Here is a 24,760-nt window from a genome sequence, read left to right on the forward strand (position 1 = left end):
AAGAGGTAGACCACAGTCATTGTACAACTTTACAATTGACTAAAAAGTGCCTATTGAATCCCATAAACTAGGGCTGTACTATACTGGAAAAGCTGACATTGCGATATTTTATTGTTATGTGATACATATTGTGATATTGTAAATAATTCTACTAGATGAAATGAATAGCTGTATTTGGAAAGAATTTACATAGTTGATTATGATGATTTTGTAGAGTGTTGCATTAAATATAAAAGACCAACCAAAAATATTGATAAAAATAGTATAGTAATAAAAAACAACAGATTTAGGTAAACAAATTGAGTAAAAAAATGTAAAATAACTGTAGTTTTTATTGTGTGTATATATACTTAAATGCATTATATTTACTTGTGTGTGAATGCTTTAAATGCTTACACAATCACACAGCTTAAAAACACTAACACAATCAACTGTGGCTCCTAGTCTGTTATAATCTTAATTTGACATTGCAGATCCTGTAATGTGACTATTGCAGATGCGCACACTGCAATATCGATGCTGAAACAATATATTGTGCAGCCTTTCACAAGCCCACACTTTTACAGTATAACAGCTAAATTAGTACATTTAGTGTACATATACTTCTACTTAAAGACAACAACAATATACTTTTTGACAAGATACAGTACCACCAGTAGCTGCTATCATACATTAATTAATGCAAGTTGTCACAAAAAAAGCAAGAATTGTCTAAAAGCCTTTATTTGTATTCAGTATTTTACTTTATTTCTTTATACAATTATATTGATTAAATATCTGACCAAGTTTAAGGGTCAAAGACAAAGGGTTGCACTGTGATCCTGAAATATCACTCATCTTTATACACTGCCTGATAAAAATCTTGTTGTCGATCCCAGTTGTAAACAACAAATAATAACTTGACATTTTCTATGAATCATCTGTTGAACCACATCATAATCATCACAAATATTGCAGGAGACCTATTGAAACTCACATGGACCCAAGATTCTTATAGAAATCAGTCAAGTTTGGTGAAGGAAAAACCATGGTTTGGGGTTTCATTCAGTATGTGGGCGTGCAAGAGATCTGCAGAGTGGATGGCAACATCAACAGCCTGAGGTATCAAGATATTTGTGCTGCCCATTACATCACAAACTATAGTATAGGGCAAATTCTTCAGCAGGATAGCGCTTCTCCTCATACTTCAGCCTCCACATTAAATTTCCTGAAAGCAAAGAAGGTCAAGGTGCTCCAGGATTGGGCAGCCCAGTCACTAGGCATGAACATTATTGATCATGTTGGGGTAGGATGAAGGAGGAGGCATTGAAGATGAATCCATAGAATCTTGGTGAACTCTTGGAGTCCTGCAAGAACGGTTTCTTTGCCATTCTTTATTAATATTATTTGAGTCATTGCAGAGATGTATGGATGCAGTCCTCCAAGCTCATGGGAGTCATACACAATATTAATTCTTGTTCCTGTTATGTATTTGTGTTTTTTGTGCTCTGTTTTCTCTGTGTTTTTTCCCTCTCTCTCTCTCTCTCTCTCTCTCTCTCTCTCTCGCTCTGTTCTCCCGTATCTGCTCTCATGTATTCTCAGGTTCTGTTCATTGGTCCATTCAGCTGTCAGTCATTCCTCCCCGGTTACGTCATTCTTACGTCACATCCAATGAGCAAAGACCACCCGTGTTAAAAGCGCGCGCCAGACCACTCGCTCGTTCTTGCTTTCTTGCTTGCATTTTTCTCTTTCGCTGTTTCGTCGCTTTTTTGTATTTACCGCGTGCGTTTAGAAATTACCCCGTCTAACTGTGTTTTGTTGTTGCTTGTTTCTGTGTGCACGTTATCCGTCCGTTATTCGTACATTGTTCTTAGTTTATCGTTGTTTACGAGGCTTGGACGAAGCGGACAGGTAAGAAGGTCACGTGACATACATTTCGCAACACTCAGGACTGCTCTGCTGTCTAGTACACTAGGTTAGGGGCGAGCGCCACTCCTTGTACTTTTTGGATAGATAGATAGAGTAGATAGTTAGGACCCGGAAGATCTTCGTGTGTTAATTATACTATTTTTCACATAGTTAGTTAGCTAGATGCTTCTGGGAAGTTAGATTTAGTTTGGGTTTTGTTCTTTTCATTTCTTTAGCGCCGCCCGCGTCCCTTCTGCCAGCTCTCTTGTTTTTCCCGTCTTTATTTGTCTCAGTGTTTGTACATATTGTAAATAGAATATTTTTGCTTTACTTACTTTTTCTTTAATTTTGATTAATTCGTTGTTGTTGTTCACTTTGGGATTGTAAATAAAAGCACACATTTTTTGGCATTACTTTGGTTGTCTTTCTCACTCATTCACTATTTATATAAATATATTTTAATTAAATAAATGTCAAACCCCACACCCTAGACTAACATCAGGGGTTTGTAACATTCCACTGCACCATGACCTTTTATTCTATACTGTACATTATTTCTGTTAAGTGACAAGACTTTTGCCTAAGCAAAGTCAGATCTTACTGTCCTATATAAATAATTGAAAATCAAGGCATGATCATGTTTTATTTTGGTAAAATAAGCGTAATCTAGAGGCCTTTACTTTTCATATAAGCCACTTCTGACACCAAATGATCAACTAGAAGTCAATTTACTATTTGTTGTTCCTAAAACTTGGATAGGCGACAAGACTTTTGTCAGGTAGTGTATACCTGACAATATGTTTTACTTTATAAACTTTTTATACACTTAATTGTTTAATTTTAGTATGTGTCATCTGTAAGGCCGTACTCACACTAGGTACAGTTGCCCCGAACCGGGCCAAAGCACGCTTATCCCCCCTCCCGTCTCCCCCGACAGCTCGCGCTCACACCACAAACAAGCTTCGGCACGCTTACGTCATCGCTGCTGCGCTGTTCAGTGAGAAGCACTCTCTCACTCAGCAGCACAGTGGAGATTTCTCTAGTTATATCGTTTCAGTCGTTTGATATGCCGTCAAATATTTCGCCAAACAGTTCTTAGGGATGCGGGGACACGCAGTCAGATATTTCGACGAACAGATCCGCCACTTTTGGCGCTCATAAACAATCATAAAGCTCTCCTGCTGCAGGAATGAGGAGGTCTGCTGAAGGCGCGCAGCTGACGTGCTGTGAGGAGTTTGCGTCTTTAATAAACTATGGCAGTTTGCGTTCACTGAATAGTAAGAATGATTAATAAATCCATATGAAACAATCCCTTAAAATTCACGTCTCGCTTTTCAGTTTCGGGCTTTGGCGCGTTTTGCACTCACACACAAGTGTACCGTGCCAAAGCCCAAGTGAACCGGGCTCAGGCACACCTCTTCCAACCGGGCCAGGGCCGGCCAAGTGAACCGTGCTTGAGCCCGATTCAGCTTACTCACACTTCTCAAACGATCCGGGAAACGGGCCTGGGCACGGTACGGATGGCATAGTGTGAGTAGGCCCTTTATCATAGCAAAAGGTGTGATAGTCATTATTGTTTTTTTTTTTCTTTTATAAGAGGAAAACACAAATAAATAGGGCACAATCTAATGTACAAAAAAAAGCTGTAATTTGGTTTGATGCTAAAAACCACTTTTTATCTTTGACCCACATACATGATGTGAATATAGGCCACATAAGCACCCTTGAAAGCTGACAAAAACAACCCTTTAAAATGAAATGGCGTCCACCTATAGCTGTCTAACATGTGCATGTGTATCGACGAATGTGAAAGACAAATCGTCTCATCCATTTGTTTCTCCCACCTTAAACTTTTCTTCCCTGTTATCACTCATTTTCCACTTGAAAGGTATAAAAGCACAAATGCCCAGAAAGAGTTACTACAAAATGTCACGGGTGTCATTTGGAAAATGTCATACAGCGCCTGGCATGAGAAGGGTGATATATTTTAGAGCTCTTCTGTTAATTTAGTAAGCAGTCAGTGGTCCTCTGGTTCATCTCACCCTGGGGGTCTGAGAAAAAAATAGATGCTGGAAAAGGTCTAAACCATTCCAACCACTTTGCCCTTGATGATTCACTCACCTACACACTCAAATCCACATATTTAGCCAAACATCTGCCTTAAACTGTCTTCCTATTAGCTAATCCCCTATGGTTGTTTTTTTCCTCGCTGTTTGCACAGATGTCGTTTAAGGATTAAGACCTGCATTTTGCCTTGCTTTCTAGTGGTTAGGTTTGTGTAGTTTATGGTTCTGCTTTTTAAAGTTGCACTGCTTTTTTAGACATGTAATGATGGCGGAGCAGCTCTTTAGTTAATTGTGTAATTGTGTAACTACTGAGTAACATTAATAAATTACGAGTACTTATGGTTATGGTTAGAATGCTGGTTAGGTTCATGGTTTGCGTGTAATTATGCATAGTTCATTGTAATTACTATAGTAAGTACACATAACATTTGTAACAAGTACAGTTCAAAACAAAAGTGTTATTTAAGTTAAATTCATAAAATATTAAATGTTTTAAAAAATGTACAGATTGTTTTTACAGCGCAGTAATGACATTTATAATGTTACAAAAATTCAGATTCTTATTATTTAAACTGAAAAAAAAAAAAAAAGTCTGCTAAAATGTTGCAAACAATTTATATGGGTTGAAATTTAACAAACTAAATTTAATAATGCTCAACTTTAGTAATGTTTGTTTAAATTCTGCCCAAATAAATATTTTACAACCACTCACCTTAGAAAAAAAACCCCCAAGGAATCATCTTTGAATATTTTTTCAGTGGTATGCTCTTTAAAACTTCTTATTCAAAACTGAATTATTGTCATGCAAGAATATTTGTTTTCATAAATATTTGGCTTTAACGTCACAGAAATAAATTATATTTACATTTTTATAAAATATTTTATTTTATCTTTATTTCACTTATTTTACTGTCAAATAATGTAGTAATAGTGAGTATAAGATATTAAGCTGTACTCCTAATTTTGTTGTATATGGAAAAATAAAGTAATTTAAATAAATACAATTATAAAATATCTCTGCAATATTAAATTGTATTCCCAATTTTGGTAATGTAATAGCAGCAATCAGATATGTATTTCTCGGTGGTGTTTTAACATCTATAGCTTTCTACAGGTATTTTCTCATGTTAACAATTAAAGTAATCAACACATGCTGATTCCGAAAACTTACTGCTATGTAAATTTTTGGAGAGCGCCAAATACGTCCAAGGAGCTATGTTTTTTTTTTTTTTTTTTTTTTGCAGTTTTTGTCGCTGTGTACACTTTTTCATAACTCATATTTCTCTCGCGAGTGTCATTCGCATAAATCCACCATAGATGACTGACTAATCGACTGATCCACCTATCTCCTTTTCTAATCCCAACCAATAATGTTTTCAAATGCACCGATTAACCCACCCTCCTCCTTCCCTAAACCCAACGGACAGTTTTATAAAGCTATCCAGATAAAAAAAGCCTTGTGATTTTTACCACATTTTCAGATTTTACCACATTCACACCCTGGTATTTACTTGTTTATTTGACTTCTGATTTTGTTTTACCTGCTTTCTGAACCATTCTTCGCCAGACTCGAACCCCTTCGTCGTGGTCAACTCCTCTCTGCAACTCAAGTCCACTGACATATATGGCGGAAAATCCATGAAAATCCATCCATACGGTGGTAAGCAGTCAGCTGGTAAGCGCGAAAGAAACAGTATCATAGCGCCCCGTAGCGTTTGTTTTAAAAAACTAAATGCAGCCATACACACTTCTGGCTACATAATGCACAATCTTCAGAAATGTATATAGGGCTACACTTTCAGAATGAGCCTATGTCAAAAGTAATATGACATTTATTTTCTGATATAATTACAGAATATTCAAGTACAAATGCAAGATTGGAAGATTATGAAGTATGTGTATTACTAAAAAGTGTTAGGCTAGAGAATTAAATAAAACTAATTTTAAAGTAAGTCATGTTACTTATCTCCAAATGTCCTTCCCCGAAGAAAGAAACTTTATCTGTGCACAAAGAAGTTCTCTTCAGAGCGGTCCGGCTAATGTATGTGCAGCCCTCAGGTATGGCGCTTCATATTATATGAAAAGGATATGAAAGTGTCTTTGAGCTCCTAATAACTTGTTCACTATAGTCTCACGAGACAATCCCAATCATTTTTCTGACCCGCTTGTGCCTCTAGGGTCCATGTCTCAGAAGAAGTTGTGATGTCTTGACCAAGGACAATGTCACAGCCTATTAAAATCGTCCACATTGCTGGATCAAACTCTGTCTTTGCTTCCTAAAAGAAGGGAGAGATAGAGCGAGCAATCCCTTTATCCACAGCGAAATGAAATTTAAACCCCTACTGTTTTACACCATGGAGCGGACGTTTAATGTGGATTCATTCTCTTTTGATTTTAAAAATCTCCTTCTTCTCTTGTGTTTTAAATGAGATTACATGTCACAGCTTAAAGGACTAGACAGAGGAATGTCTGTGGAGAGTGAGAATCTATTTAGTGGTTGCTCTCTATGCTAACTGGGATGTTTAATGGTTTCCTCGAAACTAAGCTGCATGTGCAACTTTGTGAAGTTTTTTTTTTTGTTAGAAAATGATCTGCACTCTTAAAATATAAAGGTTTTTATTGGCATTTATGGTTCCGTTAAAGGGTACCTATCATGCAAGATCAACTTTTGGGAGCTGTTTGGACAGAAATATGTGTAGTTAAATAAGCATAAAATTTCATGACACTAAAATAGGATCCAAATCTTACCGATTTTGAGGCCTATCACAATGTGACGTAGCTGTGTGGTTTTCCCAAACAGCCGATATTGATTAACAGGCACAATTTAACAACACAAGCTCATTGTGAATATGTACCCCCATATAAATTTCTGGAGAGTGCGAATTACGTAGCCAGAGCTATGTATGGCTGCATTTCGTCTTTAAAATGAACGCTACAGGGCGATATGACTCCACGGATAGCTTCTGTTTCTTTTCTCACTACCAGCTGACCGCTTACCTCCGTGTGGATGGCTATTCAGCTGTTACTAGTTTGCCCAGTGGCTCGCCACATATGTCGGCTGAATTGAGATGCAGAGATGAGTTGACCAAGACTATGGGGTTCGAGGACGGCAAAAAACAGTTCCAAAAAGCAGGTAAAACTAAAGCCAAAAAATAGATTAGTAAACAACAGGGCGAGAACATGGTAAGATCTGAAAACATGGTAAAAAACAGGCGGCCGTGAGGGCTTTTCTTTTTCTGGACTGCTGTTGAAAACACGGTCAATTGGGTTCTAAGAATGGCAGTTGGCGGGTCAATTGGTGCTTTTTAAAACACTATCGGTTGGGTTTAGGGAAGGGGCTCGGTTAGGTTATTGGTCGGTCAGTCAGGCAGACAGTCGATAGCGGCCTCTGGTGGATTTATACGAGAAAAGCAGACGCAAATGGCTCTCGTCAGAGAAATTTGAGATCTGTAAATGCGTACACAGCAGCCTCTGGTGGATTTGCAAAAACAAAAACTGCTAAAAAAATTCCCTCCTGGTATAAATTTTGCACTGTCCAGAAATGTATGCAGGGGTACATATCAATAATGAGCCTGGGTTGCTTATTAGCCTATTATTTTGTCTCTGTGCGCCTATAATTATGTCATCTGTTCCAACTCTCTGTGATCTAACTGCACCTTAAGAAGCAGCAAGTTGTATATTTTGTATTGTTTAAAGCATTTTGAACTACCTAATTCATAACCTCTGGAATCTCCACAGCTGCATGCACAACTATAAACTAGGACGCTTCAATTACACAACAGAGTCCCGGTTTAGCTGTAATAAATCTCTATACAACAGCATATTTATCTGTTTGGATGGGCATCCTGTCACATTTGCTGTACGTAGATAAGCAAAAACAGCACAATGTGTTCATGTGTGTGTACGCACGAATGTTGTAACAGCATTTGTGTGAGTGACTTATTCATCTTACTGTGGTATTTGTGACCGTGGGTTTTTGTCCAGCCTGATCTCACGAGGAAACATAACTATTTTACATTTTGTCAGTTTTGTGGCTAAAGCTGGGGTCACACTAACCTTTATGCCCCAAAAGGTTTCATTCACACGCATGCGACTGTGGCAGACTGGAAACGCAAGCTCATGCTACAAGTTTCGCATTTCACTGCATTCGGAAGTTCAAGCTTGGTAAACTCTGACCTGCAAAATGGTATCACATAATTGCGTGAGACAAACAGAAGATCAAAATGTGACCTCTCTGTACAGAAATGTAAAATATGGAGCAATCGCTCACTATATTAACGTTGTTTGTATCCCGCCCCTTTTCGCAGCACAGTATGACAGAATTTTGCAAACACAAACTCTAGTGTGACTGCAGCTTCATTTGTACAATTTCTGTTGTACAAAAATGTACAATCTTTAAAAGGAGACCAAACCCCAACCCTAAACCCAATGGAGAAACACTGATCTAATGGGTATTTTTTTACCTAAAACTTCACAAGCACGTTCTAGAGACACAAAAAACTTATTTTACATCTTGTAAAAAGGTAAAAATTAGAGCTCTTTAAGACACTTTACATTCCACAAAAGGGCCTTTACAGTGTGAAAAAAAGGTCTTTAGATTATTAAAATTCTCAAATTCTAATATTCTAAATTCAGACTATATGAATATATGAAACAAACGGTTCTTTAATGGCACCACTGTTGAAACTCTATTTTGGACTGTTAATTATTTAGAGTGTGTGTCTTTCACTCAAGTTCTTTCCTGTGAGGAACAGACACTCGATTACATGCTGAAAGCTAAAGTTGTGGCAGAACACTCCTGAGATGATTAATGACTTTGCTTATGATTTTATTAATCTATTAATACCACTGATAAGTATCCTGCTGGAGAGAGAGAAGGTCAGAGTCAGAATAAATCTGGACACTCATTAACCCCTCAAGCCAAAGCTATTTCAGAAAGGTCTGCAAAAAGAGCCAAGAGAAATGGTGTCTTGACTAGACACAATGCTTTAAAATGAAGAGTTCTCATGAAAAAGTCTCGTATTCCTAATGAATGCTTGATTCAGTTCGCAAACTAGATTCAGTCACAGAATGGACTGATCTACAGTAGGTTGTAATTTAAGGGATTGTGCAACCAAAAATGTCAAACGTCAAATGTCAAATTATTAGGTCATAAATACAGTAAAATCATGAACATTGTGGAAAAATTATTACAAATTAAATGAACTGTTGTTATTGGCTAATAAATATCTGACTAACTATTAGTCCTATTAACAAATTATGAAACACTGAAATGTTGTAGAAATTTATGTCAACATGGTATGTTTGAAATATGGAGTGATTCATCTGAAATGGGTTGTTTTGATAGAAATATTGTTTAAAATGTAACTGGTATTTTTCATAAACAAAGCTAAAATATATTTTACCTTGTAACTGATTTACTTTTTAGACGAAGTAATTCAAACATTTATTTAATTATGTAATTGCTAATTAATAACTTATTTTCTAACATTTGTAGAAACTTAATCTTTTTTTTTTTTTTTTTTTAGAAAAAAATTAAACTTAACTTTTTTTCATGTTATGAACATCTTTAATCTCATTTTAGATTAGTCTTTGTGACCCCAAAGCTTACTGCAAAAACAAAAATGTATAAATAAAAAACCTGAAAAGGCAGAGTTATTAGCATCAGGTCAAAGACAATGCTATTGCAATTGATTGATTGTGCTACTTTTGGATCAAGCAAAAAGTAACTGCTGGCATAAGGTGGCCATAAATCCAGGTGTATCTTTGATAGACACTCGAGATTAAAACAAGACAAGACAAGGTTTTTTAGATCTGTCCTATGATTGATCTTTAGGGGGAATTTTAGGTTGAATACAGATGAAAGAGACCATAACTGTAGGTGTTTTCTCCATTATCTCATGGATCAAGTTTTTCCTTCATGTTGACTTTTTCATTTCTGCACCTTATCTGGATGGATTTCAGCATTTTTGGCCTTGCCCCATGCACTATGCTGAAAATAGATGCCTATACAGTATGAATCATACATTTATTAGATCTCAAAACCATATCCTGCTCTCTACTCTGATAATTTCTTCACACACTGCATTAGAGTTGGATTTGGTTTGATGTGGGAGAAACTAATATTTATAGTCACAATTAAAACCTCTAGCACTTTTTGGCCCTTTTTAATTAAGCCGATAGCACTGATGGCATTGGTCTGTCGAAGATTGTAAGTAAAAGGGTTTTAGTGTTTAATCAATGCTTAAATTTGTGAGATTTTATATCAGCAGGTTTCCTTCACACATACTAATGCGATCCTTCGACTGAATGACACTTGAAAGCAAATTCAATTAACCTTATGCACAGTTTTACCAACATGGAAAAAAAAATCTGTAAATACTTAACACAGATGGAGATGAGGACGTTTGCAGCATATATTGCTTTAGCGTTTTTTAGCTCAATTACAGGTCTATTAAAAACATTTGATCCAGAATTATTTTCGTTTTATAATTTTCCCATTTATGCTGCAAAACATTTTTCTATTTAAGGTAAATGGAATGCTCAAACGAATAGATGAATCACAATGCTATAGTCAAGGGATATTACAGGATCATACAGGATTTCAGGATTATACAGTAGTGTGTAATATGCATTGGTGGAAAGAGAAAAATCCAACCCACGTTTCTGCGGACCGCGATTTACGTCCCGGGAGGTACGTATTCGAGCGTTTTTTGTTTTCGCGGATCCGCGAGAGGCCGCTGTGCACGCTTTTTCGCGTCTCGGGCGGGCGCCTCTCATGAGTGCGCGGCGTTCGCGCCCGCGCTGTTCTCGCGCCAAAAGCCGCCGGATCAAAAAAAAAAGAAAAAAAAAAAAGCAAAAGCCCTCGTCTTCGATTTCGACCGCGTTTTCGGATCGCGCCGCGTTATCCCCCTTATTTTCCGGATTCCGTTTTTCGTCTTACCTGATTTCCGGAACCTGCTGTTCCCCGAACTTGATCCCGGTCGTCGTCCACCGCGGCCGGCTCCGGCTCCTCCTCCGGGGCTACCGCTCCGCCGATGCAACGCTGTGAGCTAGGCGGACAAACTGATTGCGTCGGGAAAGCCCTCCACTCGGAGGCGAGCCGTCGGCCGGCGAGCGCGAAGAGGAAGGGCGGAGCGGCGCCACACCGCCCCGCAGCGTTCGCTCGAAAAAAAACAAACGCGGCCTTTACGTACCTCCGGCCACGTAAATCACAGTCTCCAGAAACGTCCGCGGGGCTACGTTTCCAGAATGAGCTTGGGTTGGAAAAATCATACTCAAGCTAAAATACCATTACTTTCCCAAAAATGAAGTGCAGAAGTACCCAAACTTTTTCCCTTTAAAGGGTCAAAAAGCTAATTTGATTGAGGGTTGTTGGCCGAATATATAGGGTATCCGCGGGGTCTTAAAAATGTCTTAAATCTTGACTTCCGGTTGGGTGGGCTAATAAAGTAGACGTGTTTGTTTCTTGCTCTTGTACGTTTCTGACTTAAACTTAAATAAAGCCCATTTCAAGAGTTCCCCCTTAGCTGATGATTGATTATGAGGCATGCTGTCCCGGGAGAAAGCCCTGAGCTCATGAGATCCTCGAGCCCCCCATAAATTTGGTAAATCCTTTATTTTGAGCCCTGTAAAGTCATGAAATAAAAACTGATTGCATTGCGACAACCCTAAGCTAAGCAGGGCTGCGCCCGGTCAGTACCTGGATGGGAGACCACATGGGAAAGCTAGGTTGCTGCCGGAAGTGGTGTTAGTGAGGCCAGCAGGGGGAGCCAACCTGCGGTCTTTGTGGGTCCTAATGCCCCAGTATAGTGATGGGGACGCTATACTGCTCAGTGAGCGCCGTCTTTTGGATGAGACGTTAAACCGAGGTCCTGACTCTCTGTGGTCGTTAAAAATCCCAGGATGTCCTTCGAAAAGAGTAGGGGTTTAACCCCGGCATCCTGGCCAAATCTGCCCACTGGCCTTTGTCCATCATGGCCTCCTAACCATCCCCATATTCAATTGGCTGCATCACTGTCTCCTCTCCACCAATCAGCTGGTGTGTGGTGTGCGGTCTGGCGCAAAATGGCTGCCGTCGCGTCATCCAGGTGGATGCTGCACACTGGTGGTGGATGAGGAGATTCCCCCCACTGTGTAAAGCGCTTTGAGTGCCCAGAAAAGCGCTATATATGTAAGGAATTATTATTATTATTATTATTATAACCCATTTGCTCATGCACACTGAGCAAGCTAATACACAATACACTTAAGAAGTTAAGTGAATGAGGAGGCATGTGAACATAACACAACATTTAAATCAAGTCATTTTAGCATGTCAAAGTCAAATTTATGCATATAAAATATATTTTCCCGACAAGAAAAGTGTGGCTAGTGAAAATGGCTTGTAATGTTAGAAATCTACTAGCCACAGTGGCTGGTGATCTAAAAGTCAGATTTATTAGCCCTTCTAAATATTTTCCCCAATTTCTTTTTAACAGAAAGATTTTATCAACACAATTCTTTAGTTTAATAACTAATATTTAATAACTGATTTCTTTTATCTTTTCCATGATGACAGCACATTATAATTGACTAGATATTTTTCAATATACTAATATGCAGCTTAAAGTGACATTTAAAGACTTAATTGGGTTAATTCGACAAGTTAGGGTAATTTGCCACCTTAAAATAGTTTTAAAAACATTAAAATCTTCTTTTATTTAAGTCGATATAAAAAGTAAGACTTTCCCCAGAAGGAAAAAATATTATAGGAAATTCTGTGAAAAATTTCTTGCTCTGGTAAACATCATTGAAAAAATATTTGAAAAAGTAAAAAAATCACAGGAGGGCAAATTATTTTGACTTCAGCTATATATATATATATATATATATATATATATATATATATATATATATATATATATATATATATATATATATATATGTAACTATTTACTTGAGTAATTTATTCGTCCAATTTTTTATTCTTACTCGAGTAACTTTTAAGATTGTTACTTTTACTTGAGTAAAAATGTCCACAAGTACTTGTACTTTTTCTTTAGTATAGATTTTGGATAGTCTACCCACCTCTGGGCAGCATACTTGAGATGCAGAGCGGAGTTGACCGTGACGATGGGGTTCGAGTCAGATGAAGAACAGATTAGACAAAAACAAAACCTATAAAATTAAATTCAACATGTAAACAACAGGGTGAAAATATGGTAAAACCTGAAAATGTGGTAAAAATCAGGCAGGGGATTTTCTGGATTGCTTTTTGAAACATTGCGGTTGGGTTTAGGGAAGTGGGTGTTCAGGTCAATCGGTGCTTTTGGTTGTGTTTAGGGAAGGGGGAGGGTGGGGGTATCGGTCAGTTGGTCAGTCAGTCTTTCAGTCAGTCGACAGCGGTTTCTGGTGGATTTATGCAAGAAAAGCAGGTGCGAATGGCACCCGTGAGATAAATTTGACATCTGAAAAAGCATACAAGTCGGCCTCTGGTGTATTCGCGGAAACAAAAACTGCAAAAAACCTTAGCTCCTGGCATTTATTTGGTGCTCTCCAGAAATGTATATAGGGGTACGTAACCAGAATGAGCCTGGGTTGCAAAATCTACAGAAACTCACCTCTGGTCCGAGCCCCTCCCCTGGAGAATTGTCAAACAATAGTGATCGATGATTGGCTTCTGTAAAGCAGAGGGTCATTCGCCATATTGATCAGTACACTTTTCCCCATTCAAACCCATACAAGTGACTTGTCTTGTGTATTCTACAGCCTTTGATATAACTTGGGCAAATAATTGCACTGGTTGACATCATGTTTATCTTTGATGAGGCAGTACGGGATTGTCTCACTTTACCTTGCTCTAGATATCATTGTTTTTCACTAAAGCACTGATATCTACGACATGATGGAAAAAAAAAACCTGGCCAGGCATTTTTTCCCCTCTGCCTTTATGGAGAGTGAACGGAAAGTCGTAAAAGTCTGTGCCAGCTCTTACCTGGCTTCCAAAGTCTGAGCTGAACTAGAGGCAGAAAGATGAGTCAAAAGCGATACAACAGTGATTTAGAGGCTCGTGGCGGCCAGCGCTCAGGGAGCCCAGAGGAAACTCCTCTTCTCCGCCAGGAAAACTGATGGGACGAGCGGAGTCGGCGGAGGAATGAGAAGTTCTGTCAAACCAGGTCTAACAATAACTGAGAGAATCTCTTCACCACCAGGGAGAAATAAAGGCGAGTGGAGGATTGGAAATATCAAGGTGGAAAGTAAACAAAAGCCAACATGTGGAGCAAAAGACAGAATACGTGTCAGAAATCATGTAAAGCTCAAGAAAAAGTTGTTTTTAGGATTAAGATTATTATTTTTTGACCAATTTGAAACCTCTTTCTGTTTCTGCTTGACTACAGCCGTGAGTCATAATCCTGGTCTTGTTCATTGTCATCATAATGTCACGGTTATCTGAGATGTGCAAAAGCCAAAGTTGAGGAAACGCTGAGCAAACACTTGTAGTAGTAAATCATGTGGATCCCAGATCTGTCAGCTCCATAGCCTATTAGTCACTTGGAGTTTATTTACTACCATCTACTAACTCCATTAGAGGAAGTCATCAGCGGAACAGAAGAAGCAGACATAAAATTGGACAAACATGCACGTTTATTCATTTGGAGTAAATTTAAAGCACTTTTTCTGCACTTCAACAGTATTTTTACTGCAGAATTCAACATTTTATATGCATCTTAAGCACATCAAATGAGATTTTCTTTCGGTAAAATATCCAAAAAACAGTAAATCCGGCAACCGCAATATTAAAACCCTTGGGAACAACTTTGGTCAGAACCAGAGTTAGCAGGACTGTGTTCTCTGGGAATCCTCTCAAGCGGAGGACTTCAACATTACTTTGCAGACATCAAATCCTGGTTTACCTCAAACTTCCTGAAATGAAATGACAGTAAAACTAAACTTCTACTTATAGATACATGATCCACTTTAAACAAATCACATAACTTTTCTATTCTCACAGATGACTCTGTCATTACCCCCTCCCTTCAGGTTAAGAGTCTGGGGGTCATCTTTGACAGCACCCTTTCATTCACTGCACATATTAATAATGTCACCCAGTCTGCCTATTTCCTCCTTTGAAATATAAATTGTTTACATCCTTGCCTCACACCTCAGCTGCCATTCTTGTTCATAGTTTAGTCACATCACGTTTAGACTATTGTAATTCCCTTCTGTTTGGCCTCCCTAAAACTGTCCTAAATGCCCACACACCAGCAAAAACGTGCTGCGTCGCTCCTCGCTGCTTATTGTCGCCGGCTCCCACTGAAAATGAATGATTTCTGGCTACTTTGATGTTCTCGCTAAATTCGATGTTAACGCACAGTTAGTTCAGTTGGCTGCCATCTGTTTGGTGTGTTTGGTCCAGACGCAAGCCAATACGAGACGACAACACAGTTGGGATTTATCTAGTCTTGCGCTAGTTATTTGGCGTCGACTTTAGGTAACAACAAAGACAAGTCCTATGATTACACACTTAGTCACGGACACTATGCCTTTGTTTGTTGTGAATATGCGCCCTCTGGTGGTAAAAATTACAAACTGTGCCTTTAAATGGACAGAAATGAATGATGGTAGATTTTATTACACTAATCTCATTTAAATAGGAATATTTCTAAACATTCTTTAAAATGTTAACAATATATGATTATTTAATACAATAATAATTATTATAATCACACATAGTGTTTTTAAAAATTATTAATAAAAAACTTGTTTCCCAGTGATGGGTTGCGGCTGGAAGGGCATGCACTGCGTGAAAACGTGCTGGATAAGTTAGCGGTTCATTCCGCTGTGGCGACCCCAGATTAATAAAGGGACTAAGCTGAAAAGAAAATGAATGAATATTAATTTATTCATTCATTTTCTTTTGGCTTAGTCTCTGATTTATCAGGGGTCGCCACAGCGGAAGGAACCGACAACTATTCAGGCATATGTTTTACACAGCAGATCCCCTTTCATTCACAACCCAGACCTGGGAAACACCTATTCACTCTCAATTACACGCACTCACACAATATATATAACTAATTCAACTATATATTATAGTTCAAAACAAACAAACAAAAAATTATTTTACTTGAAATAAAAAATAAAACTAATAATTTACTCATACTCAACATATAAAAACATTTCAGCTAATTTCCAAGTTAATATTTTTTATTTATATTTACATTTGTATTAATTTAAAATGATAAAATATCAATTCTAGTTTTTTTATTGTTAAATCTCACACTTAACATGCCACAATAGTAAATTCTTTGTTTGTTGTGAATATTTCCCCTTTAGTAGCAAAATTACACACAGAACTCGACAGAAATGCATGATAGCAGATTTTATTACAGTAATTTCATTTACATATTTGAAATATTTAAAAATATTTTGTAAAATGTTAAAAAATATGACAATTATTTATACAATAACAGATATTATAATCATACATATAATTTTTTTGTTTATAAAATTATGTATTTATAATTCATACATATTCATCCATTCAATTTTCTTCGACTTAGTCTCTGATTTATCAGGGGTTGCCACAGCAGAATGAACCAACAACTATTCCAGCGTATGTTTTACACAACAGATGCCCTTCCATTTGCAACCCAGTACTGGGAAACAGCCATACTCCCAATTAACACATACACTCATACAAAATAACGTATATAAATAGTTAAACTATATAATGTAGCTTTTTTATTATCTTACTATTTTTATTTTTATTATTTTACTATTTTTACTTATAAATTACATACAAAATATTAACTTGGCAATTTGCTAAAATATTTAATATTTATATACATTTGTATTAATTTAAAGCTAAAGTATTAATTATAGTTTTTTATTGTTAAATATTGTTAAATATTATTATACTTTACACTTAACATGCACTGCAATTCAATATGACAAGCGCAAATAATATTAGAAAAGAATTAGCTGTTTATGTGATTATTTTTTGACTCGGTGAAAGGATTTGCTTTGTTAAATAATCATTACTAAATTTAGCCCTAACCATTGTCCGAAATGAGCTGAGGCGTATAATAACAGCAGTAAAAGTGAGCTAGAGGAGACTTCACATTTCATCAGTGTCACTTTCGCCTGCTGTCATCTCAGACTCATTTAACCAAGAGGAAAATTCATGTAAGTGTTTTTAGCATCTGCCAGATAAGCAACACATCTGTTCTCATTTGCACATAGTGACAAAGAGCGGCGCAACACAAAAGGAGAGCGGCTGTAAGACAGAGCTGCTTGTTTCATGCATGTGACGGTCATTTCTCTCTAGATCTGACAGTCTGAGACACGCTTAACATCCGCAAATCATTCTTTCATAAGATGCACATCCGCTTCTACAGCGCTCTCAGTATTGGCAGCCTTGGTAAAAATGAGCAAAAAAGGCTGAAAAAAATTGTCTATATTGTTTAACCATTTGATGTTTTGCTCAAAATATTTAACAAATTATTGATTTTTTAATAAAAAAAATTAAAATTATAAAATATAAAAATAATATTTATTAAAAAAAGGAAAAAAAATATATATATAACTGCTAAACACAGCAAGAAATCAGGAGGATTGTTTTCAAATTAAGCAAATACTGTAAAAAAAATACTGTAAAAATATTATTGTGAAAAATTTAAACTTTTTAATATTTTTTCTGAATTTCCATCATTATTCTAGTTTTCCATTTCATTTGATTCTTCGGAAAATTATTATTTTATTACTACTACTACTACTACTACTATTATTATTATTGATAATAATAATAATATTCATCTTATATTATTGTTATTATTATTATTATTATTATATTAATATTAATATTATCATAATTTTATTATATTATTTTAATTATTATTATTATAATAATTAATACTATTATATTAGTGTTAAACATCGTTTTACTTCTTAAGTGTCCTGTGAAAACTGTTCAAAAGTGAATCTAAAGGCATTTATAATGTAATAAAAGATTTAAAATATTTTTTTTATTAATTAGAGTGATTTCTGATGGACTGTGTGACACTGAAAACTGGAGAAATTTGCATCACAGAAATAAATGACATTTTACTCTACATTCAGTAAACAACCTTTTAAATTGTATAGACTATTTGATAGTTTTTACTGTATTTTTGAACAAATAAATGCAGCATTGGTGAACTGAATAGGCTTCTTTTATGAAAATTTACATGATTAATTGTTTCCTTCGGGGCAGAAATGTATAGTCAGCCCAGTCAGCTGGAAAAGTTATTGAATCAGCCTGAAAGATGACAGTTTGAGAGGCAAAAGAAATCTCAAAATAAATAAAAACATCTACACAGCTGGAGAATTGCAGACGTTTGCTGGGTCTTTGAGTCAAAAATTACTGTTCGAAATCACAAACATTGGCAATAAAAAGATTTTTGTTAATATTTTGACATCAAATATTAAAAGGTTGCCAAAAAAAGACATTTTTTTTACAGGCTTCTTTGCTTATATTTACAAAGGGTGCATTATTAATAAATGCATATAGTTCAAATTATAAAAAAAATGTTGTATTATTATTATTGCATATAAATTTTCCATCCATTTGTATTACAAACTTTTAACATAATTGAACTAATAAACTTTGTGTTATTGGTATTTGATAAACATAAATGAAACAAACATGAACAATATTTACGTAATAAAACTATAAATCCAATGTGTTTTAAATGCTTCTTGTTAATTTATTTATTGTGTGGAGTATGGAGCTGCATCAATTATGCCCCTGAATATTAAGTAAACCATATCTATGTTCTCTACAGCTAGATATGTTTGACATATTGATATCTTTTAACAGATTAAATCTAATAGTATTAGATCGATTCTAAGGAATCTGACAACAGTTTTGTTTTAAAACTGCCAAATTAAATAAAAAACTATATGTTACGAACAGTTAGTGATAAACTTCATTGTGATTCTTTGAGCGTAGATAACAGATAATGAACACATACTGTACTGTACGTATGAGACACATATGAGTGTTGCTCCTCATCGAGGTCATCTTTATTCTAGAGCATCTGGATTTATTTTTCCATTTGAAGAACTCGTCTGATCTTTTCTTATATATCATGTTTATGCTGCTCTTCTGAGTGACAGATCTGTGTCTGTCCGTCTGTACATGCATGTGTTTGAAAGAAAGGGAAAAAAAGTTGATGAGACGCGAGTAGAAATATGGTCCGTACTCTTTCTTTATTCTCTCGTTCTTTGAGCTCTTGAAGTGATCTGATACACAGCCAAAACTCTGACCGACTGACCTTGCCATTTCTCTCAATTTCTCTCTCTCTCACTGTAAAAGCAAATCAGTAAAATTAAAAACCACCAGCTGTGGTTGCCAGTATTTTACCATTTAAAAATACGGTACAAAGTGTAAAAGTACTTTCACATTTTTACGGTAAACTATAGTATTTCATTCATTTATATTGTTAAACCACACAACTACTAAACACTATCATGCAGCACACATAAAAATAATGAAATAAAAATGATTTATCAACATTAGATGTAACATAAAACTCTAATAAACTAATGGGAAAACAAGCTAAAAAAGAACCTAATATCAACAAAAGCAAAGTGAAATGTCATGCAAGAAATTTATGGTTATTCACTGTAAATGGAATAAAAATTATTTATCATCATCAGATGTGACATAAAACTCTAATGTACATAACCTATGGGATAAAAAAGAACCATAGTATTATCAACAAAAGCCATAAAAAGTGTCATGCACTGAAAACCCTAATAAGTTGCTTGAACTAAATTAATTTAGTAAACTCGTTGCCTCAATTGAATTGAGTAATGGAGTCTTCCAAAACTTGCATATTTAAGTTTATTTAACTTGCCGGTTTTGTAGACTATACTTAAATTGTACAAGCTTAGTAATAGTTTAGTGAACTGAACAATTTAAGTATGAAAAAATGGACTATGAAAAAATGTTGAAATCAATTTCAAACCAAAAGTGACGAATAATTATACCTTAAGCCATTTGTTTTCTGATTTAAAAAAGACCTTGCACTTATAAGGTTGCACATATTAGAAGTTTATAGTCAAGACTACATTTGTGAAAATGTGTCCTTTTTTAAAGGATTAATTATGATTTTGAGCTCACTACACTTGAAATCTTAAGTTTATGCATTTTCATGGTACATAAGTTAAATTAACTCATATTTTTTAAGTGATAGGATCAAAACACAAAATTTTAAGCTATGTTCAGTCAACTTTACTTATTTGTCTAAGTAAAGACAACATTGGGGTTTACAGTGTGCAGGAAATTCTGGAAAAAGTCAATTTACGGTTATTCACTGTAAATATTAAGGAAACTTGCTGTTAACCAGGTTACAGATTTTTATGGTAGTATTAAAAAGAATTTTTAAATCACATGCGTTTTTTCTAATCTAATATTCAGAAACAGTATAAAAACATTTTATATTGTAAAAAGTTTATTTATTAGATGAAATTTATTAGATGTACAGCTGAAGTCAGAATTATTAGCCCCCCTTTACATTTATTTTTCTTTTTTAAATATTTCCATGTTTAACAGAGCAAGGAAATTTTCACGGTATGACTGATAATTTTTTTTCTTCTGGATAAAGTCTTTTTTAAGCCATTTAAGGGACAAAATTATTAGTCTATTTAAACTTTTTTTTTTCCGATAGTCTACAGAACAAACCATCATTATACAATAACTTGCCTAGTTATCCAAACCTGCCTAGTTAACCTAATTAACCCAGATATCAGAATTATCAAACCCCCTGAAGTATTTGCCCCCCTGTTTCCCCCCCCCCTAATTTCTGTTTAACGGAGAGAAGATTTTTTCAACAAATTTCTAAACATAATAGTTTTAATAACTCATCTCTATTAACTGATTTATTTTATCTTTGCCATGATGACAGTAAATAATATTTGACTAGATATTTTTCAAACCTTTTTTCACACTTCCTTACAGCTTAAAGTGACATTTAAAGGCTTAACTAGGTTAATTAGATTAACTAGGCAGGTTAGGGTAATTAGACAAGTTATTGTAACGATTGTTTGTTCTGTAGGTAATTAAAAAAATATATAAAGGGGCTAAAAATATTGACCTTAAAATGTTTTTATTTTTAATTAAAAACAGCTTTTATTCTAGCCAAAATAAAACAAATAAGACTTTCTCCAGAGGAAAAATATTATCAGTCATACTGTGAAAATGTTCTTGTTCTGTTAAAAATCATTTGAGAAATATTTAAAAAAGAAAAAAAAATCAAAGGGGGGCTAATAATTCTTACTTCAACTGTATATTACTGTACATGTTTTGTTCATAGGATTTAAATGTCTTAAATATTTTGATATAAATATTGAACATTTTGTAATTATAAATCAATTTTAGAAAATATATTTATCATTACCTAAATATAATAAAATGCACAGATAAGAGAAATTGGCCTATGAAAAAGTTTACAGGTTAACATAAAATTAAATACTAAATGTGCCTATATATTTACATCAGATATTGTGGCTCTAAAACAAAAAAACTAGTCATTAAACGTAAATAGTCAATTGTTAAACATCCAATAAAAAATAAATAAAAACAAAAAATTCCATGCAATCTAAATAAGACATGCTTTCATTCATTTATTTTCCTTCAGCTTATTCCCTTTATTCATCAGGGGTCACCACAGCGGAAAAAGCCACCAACTTATCCAGCATATGTTTTACACAGTGGATGCCCCTCCAGCCACAACCCAGTACTGGAAAACACCCATACTCAGAGGAAACCCACGCAAACATGGGGCGAACATGCAAACTCCACACAGAAATGCCAACTGACCCAACTGGGACTCGAACCAGCGACCTTCTTGCTGTGAGGTGATAGTGCTAACACTGAGCCACCATGTAGAAATAACACAGCACATGATTTCATCGAAATTCACCCTCCAACACTTTTGAGTCACATTAACACACCTCACTTTGGACCAAGTGTTCGGTGTGTTCCTGCATGCAGCTCTCGCACCATTCATTTACTGTCCATTAACCATTTAAATAGAGGCCCGTCAGTCTAACACTAGTTATACACTCTCTCCTTCAAATTGGATTTGAATGGATTAACTCCAGCCTTGTTTCCCTGAAAGCCTCACTCGTACTGTTCATAATTACATTTCACACAAATGCAAATTCAGGTCAAAGTGTCATTAAGGTCATGCACATCTTCATGGCGCTTCATAACAATCCCACATTTATTGACTTTTACCATGCTTGAACTTGAGAAATAGTGATATTCGATACACAAAAGGAGATCATAGTGTTGATAAATTGGATCTAAATCAATATTTTGTCAGCATGCTTACACTGTAAAAAGCAATTCAACTTAAATAAATGTATTAAACACTGCCTTAAAATGATTAAGTAAATGTACAGCATATATAAGTGCACCCCTCACAATTCTATCTTTTAAATTCATATTTTTATAGGAAGCAATACAATATTACATTTGTGCATATATGTTAGATTAGTCGGTACTGAAGCCAAATCTGGAGCTTATCTAACAAATGATCTTAAGATAACGGTCCAAAAACTAGCACAGCCAAATTTATATGTTATAGAAAAATATTAAATACAAATTTAAAAAAGAGGAAAAATCAAGAGAAACAAAGAAATGTAGTTAAAATTGTGTAGGTTGTAATTTATTTTTAAATACTGTGCTTGAGTTTAAGTGAATTATCTTTCAATTTCTAAACATGTTTGGTGACTTAAATATTATCTTAATAAATATATGTTTAATAAATCTGTTTTGTTTAAATGCACCAAAATATATTGCCTATATTCACTGAGATATGAATACATATATTTATTCTCCAAATGGGGTGTACTCAATTATGCTGGGCACTGTATGTGCATAATTATAAAAATTTAAGTTAATTGAACCTAATAGGGTGAGGCAGTGGCGCAGTAGGTAGTGCTGTCGCCTCACAGCAAGAAGGTCGCTGGTTCGAACCTCGGCTCAGTTGGTGTTTCTGTGTGCACAAAAAAATCCGCAATTTTACGGTTTATTTCCGGTAGCTGGGATGCTGAAAAAAAGTTAAATAACTGCTGTAAATTAAAAACTTTACTGTAAAATAACAGAGGTTGAATTAAATAAAATTTACCAAAAATTTAAATTACGGAAATTTCTGTAATTTAATGTCCGTTATTTTACGGGAAATTTCTGTAATTAGACAACTTTTTTTTTTTCGCCACCCCAGCTGACGGTAAATTTACGGATTTTTTTTACAGTGTATGAATGTATTTAACGAGGCAGTGGCGCAGTAGGTAGTGCTGTCGCCTCACAGCAAGAAGGTCACTGGGTCGCTAGTTCGAACCTCGGCTCAGTTGGCGTTTCTGTGTGGAGTTTGCATGTTTTCCCTGCCTTCGCGTGGGTTTCCGGTTTCCCCCACAGTCCAAAGACATGCGGTACAGGTGAATTGGGTTGGCTAAATTGTCCATAGTGTATAAGTGTGTGTGTGAATGTGTGTGTGGATGTTTCCCAGAGATGGGTTGCGGCTGGAAGGGCATCTTCTGTGTAAAAACTTGCTGGATAAGTTGGCGGTTCATTCCACTGTGGCGACCCCGGATTAATAAAGGGACTAAGCCGACAAGAAAATAAATGAATGAATGAATGAATGAACCTTATAGTTCTAAGAACAGAAATACTTTTCATTTTTAAGTAAAATCAACTTGAAAAAATCAAAGCTACTTTATTGAAATAAACCAGTATTGATATACAAATATGTAACTAGTTTGAGTGAATTATGTATTCACCATTACAGATCACCTCATAAGAGACTTTTGCATCAGTGCAAATAAAGAGATGGAATGTCTGATGGGAACGCAAATATGGCTAAAGGGTCATGTGGGATATTTTTATGGCATTTTTCTCCAAGGATTTCAGTGGCGTCCCAGGAGAGGGTGCACAGCAGTCTTTCCACAGACACTTCCAGATGTGTGAGTGTGTTTTCCCAATGATGCTGAACAGATGGCATTCAAACGCTTGAGTACCTGACATAGACTGACCTATAAAAGACGAAGCTGATTCTTCTTTGCCTGAAGATCATGCTTCTTATTTCAAGCTGTATTTTCTTGACATTGAACTATTGTGCGCATGAACACTGTGAGTGAAGACTGTAGCTTTCAAAGAAGATTGTTTTGTTTTTTTGGGAGCAAATGCTCATTGGAAAAAAAAAAATGGTGGAGACATTTTTATCCTGATTATTAGCAAAATGTTAGCGGGAACGTTTTGTTTCGCTTTATAAGTCATCATTTGGAGCCAAAGGAATTAATTTTGCTTTGCCTGCCTTTTTTATTCTCACAAAAACACAGAAGCTGTTGACTTACATTCTATCAATCACCATGGGACACATTTTCAGCCAAAAAGTTTTTTTTTTTTTTTTTATGTCCTAAAAAAAGTCATCTGAATGGTCGCAGTTAACGTAGTGAAAAATAAATTAAGGGCAAACATAATTTTCTCATGAAAGACCTCTTTAAATGAAAATTAGGATTATATACCTTTTAAAAATCTGAATGATAAGCATGGTGGCTAAGAGGTTAGCACTGTCGCCTCACAGTCAGAGGGTCGCTGGTTCGAGGCCCAGCTGGACCAGTTGGCATTTCTGTGTGAAGTTTGCATGTTCTCGCTGTGTGCTGCATGGGTTTCCTCCGGGTGCTCCAATTTCCCCCACAGTTCAAAGATATGCGCTATAGGTGAACTGGATTATTTAAATTGGTCGTATGTGTGTGTGTGTGTGAATGAGTGT

General features: G+C 35.7%; 1 protein-coding gene across 4 annotated transcripts in view; it reads left to right on the forward strand.

Annotated features, from left to right (window-relative positions):
• The window catches only part of dachb (dachshund b), a 103,954-nt gene that overhangs the window by 6,257 nt on the left and 72,937 nt on the right, over nt 1-24,760 (forward strand). The gene's annotated exons all lie outside the window — the stretch shown is intronic.

Source organism: Danio rerio, chromosome 1 (genome assembly GCF_052040795.2).
Source record: "Danio rerio strain M-AB ecotype USA chromosome 1, GRCz13ab, whole genome shotgun sequence".
In the NCBI taxonomy this organism is placed as follows: Eukaryota; Metazoa; Chordata; class Actinopteri; order Cypriniformes; family Danionidae; genus Danio; species Danio rerio.